Genomic DNA, 3,308 nt, shown 5'->3' on the forward strand with positions numbered 1-3,308 from the left:
ATATATATATATATATATATATATATATATATAAAACAAAGACAAACAAAAAGATTAAGAAGTAGGGGTGGGGGTAACTATTTCATTAGATAATTAATATGGCTATTTATATATATATATATATATATAACATACATGCATGTATGTATATATCTAGGGAGGGTCATTACACCAATAATACATACAACAGCAGCTATATATATAGTTGTATATGTGTGTATATATATATATATATATATATATGAATGTGTGTATACATATATATATGTATATGAATGTATATGTGTGTGTGTATGTATGTATGTATATATATATATGATTGTATATGTATGTATATATATGTATATATATATGTGTGTGTGTGTGCATCTATATGTATGTATCTATGTAATATTCTTTCTCTTCTCTCCTTCAGACTTTGGAAGACTTTATCACGAAATTGGAATTGTTCCATGGAACTGTCATTGTGAGCTTATGAAAGGTCAGTTACTCTTACTACACATATTATTTTTTTTTTGTTTCTTCTATTTTTTTAATATTTTTGTTTTTGTTCCTAATTTATAAAAACCTGTAACACACACACACACACACACAATTTCCATTATTCACATGCTCAAAATTCTTACATTTTTCACATATTCAGTGCCTTTGCAGACATATTTACACATCAATATACATACATCCCTGTACTACACAGACTTTTATCTAATCACGTGCTCACAGTTCATCCACATGCTATCCGCAGGTGTGGCTGTGAGGCAAGAAACTTGTTTCCCCACCAAATGGTTTCAAGTTCAGCTGTGCTGCATGGTACCTTGGGCAAGTGTCATCTACTAATAGCCTCAGTCTAACTAAAGCCTTGTGAATGAATTTGGTAGATGGAAACTGGAAGAAGCCCATTGTGTGTGTAACATATATATATATATACATACACAGATAATGGATGGATAGGTGTCCTTCCTTGTTTGATGTTAATCACAACGTTTCGGCTGATGTACTCTCCAGCCTTCATCAGTTGTTCTGGTGGAATTTTGAACCCCAACCCCTTATTAGGAATGAGAACAATATACCCCGTTAGTCAAATAAAGGGTTGAGTTTGAAATTCCACCAGAACATGCACACATATATATATATAAGATGGGCTTCTTTCAGTTTCCGTCTATCAAATCCACTCACAAGGCTTTTGTTGGCACGAGGCTATAGCAGAAGACACTTGTCCAAGGTGCCACCAGATGGCTGCACCAGGCTCCAATCTGATTTGGCAGTTTCTATAGCTGGATGCCCTTCCTAATGCCAACCACTCTGAGAGTGTAGTGGGTGCTTTTACATGCCACCGGTATGAAGGCCAGTCAGGCGGTACTGGCAACGGCCATGCTCAAATGGTGTTTTTTACATGCCACCTGCACAGGAGCCAGTCCAGCGGCACTGGCAATGACCTCACTCGAATGTTTTTTCAGTGTGCCAGTGAGGTGACACTGGTAACGGTCACGTTCAAATGGTGCTTTTTACGTGCCACTGGCACGGAAGCCAGGCAGCTGCTCTGGCAACGATGACGCTCGGATTGCATATGTGTATTTGAATATACAAACAAGAAATAAACATACTCAGATATAATTAGAAATGTAATTATTTATAATTGCAAATCGGTGATTATTCTCTTCTCTGATGTTGCTCCAAGTTTTACAAGTATTTTTGCTGACCATGCCACTGGAAACTGAATTATTAAAGGAGGTTGTGTAACATGGATGCTTTTCTCAAAGTGGACTTAATGTTGTTTTGCAGTGGTCAGGTTTATTATACTGTTGAATATTGTCCTTTGAGCTGGTTGGTAGTCTCGTTGATAACTCCATACTGTAGTTTCTATGAAATAACTTGAGAAACACAAACACACATGCATACGTACCCAATACAAATGTGTTTTTCAGTGAGTAGAGTCTAGCACTTTGTCTTTTGAGCTTCAGAGATATTCTTGTGTTTGCTGAATAGTGTCTGTAAGCATAAATGTTCGCTATTCATCTCTCTGTAGCCTTAATCAGAAATGAATTAAGCTGCATAAAGGATCTTTGTAAAGAAGTTTTGCTAAGCCAAGTATCTTGTATCAGATAGTTTTCTTATGTAAACTTTGCATTATTTATAGCAACAGGAAGGCGGCTTTGTTTAATATATGGACGAAAGTAGAAGAAATACAAATGCTGTATAGATAGATGTATCTGTGATGGGCGATGATGATGATGATGATGGTAGTGGTAGTGGTGGTGGTTGATGGAAACATGTAGAGTGTGTTGCAGTTCCTGGCAGACAGAGGACAGACAGTGCAACTATAACTTTCTCGAGTGTCCAGAATGCATTGATGTAGCAAGAAATCTATTCAAGCAACCTTTAAAGAAAGAAGAAAAGAGAGAGAAATAAAGGGTGACCTGTATTTAATGGATCTCTAGATGTTTGTAGATAAAAGTTTTGTTGCCCAAGTGATTTAATTGGTGCTCGGATAGAGATGAAACAAAGCAGTGACATGAAGCTGCCGTTAAGTAGATGGAAATTCATTTATATTTTGTCTGTCTAGCCAAGAGGTTCAATATGTATGTGTAGTGTTTGTCTGAAAAATGTCTGGTTTATTTATTTTATCTTATTTTATATTTTATTGTTTTTAGTGTATGACAAGGATGTTTGTTAGTGTTAGCAGGGCCGGTCTGCAAAAAAAAAAAAAAATCTGGAGAGAAATGTTATGAGTAAATATTTCACTCAGACTTTTTTTATGTGATGCAAATCTGGAGAAGAGACGACCGAGTTTGGTTGTACGAGCCGGTTGGTGTAACCTAGGATCTAAAGGCATCGAATGCTTTGCGTGTATGTGAAAGAGAAAAGCTAAGAATAGAGAGGCAAGTGGGTAAGAAACGGGCGGTAGATAGACATTGAATGAACAAATGTGGTTAGGTTGGCTAGCAGGAAGAGCAGCTGAGACCGGTTGTGTAACACTTGAGAAGTGTTAGTTAATTGAGAGTGATGCAATAGAGAATGAGTTGGCACCGAGTTTAAACTGGTTAAAGTAATATGACGGTGTGTACGGGTAGGGGCAGGGGTAGGTAGTGTGTCTTGTCTATGGTGGTATTTATATGAAAATAATTTGTTTTATTAATTTTTGTTTGGTATTTGAATTTTTTTTCTTTTTTTCCGTTTTACTTTTATACTTTTTATTCTATTCCAATGAATAATTTTAAGTATTTTGTGTTTCTATGAAAATTGTTTTTATATAGACTGTTTATTGCATTTTTCATGTGTATCTTTATAATATTTGCCTTTTGATGTTA

At 35.7% G+C, this 3,308-nt stretch overlaps 1 protein-coding gene across 4 annotated transcripts in view; it reads left to right on the plus strand.

The window, feature by feature from the left end:
* Positions 1-3,308, plus strand: part of LOC106871426 (uncharacterized) — a 377,941-nt gene that overhangs the window by 118,616 nt on the left and 256,017 nt on the right. For all 4 annotated transcript variants that reach the window (XR_008264553.1, XR_008264554.1, XM_014917874.2 and 1 more), the window contains exon 2: positions 416-481. The gene's annotated coding sequence lies outside the window, so the exon portion shown is untranslated. The remainder of the gene's footprint in view (positions 1-415; positions 482-3,308) is intronic.

Source organism: Octopus bimaculoides, chromosome 7 (genome assembly GCF_001194135.2).
Source record: "Octopus bimaculoides isolate UCB-OBI-ISO-001 chromosome 7, ASM119413v2, whole genome shotgun sequence".
In the NCBI taxonomy this organism is placed as follows: Eukaryota; Metazoa; Mollusca; class Cephalopoda; order Octopoda; family Octopodidae; genus Octopus; species Octopus bimaculoides.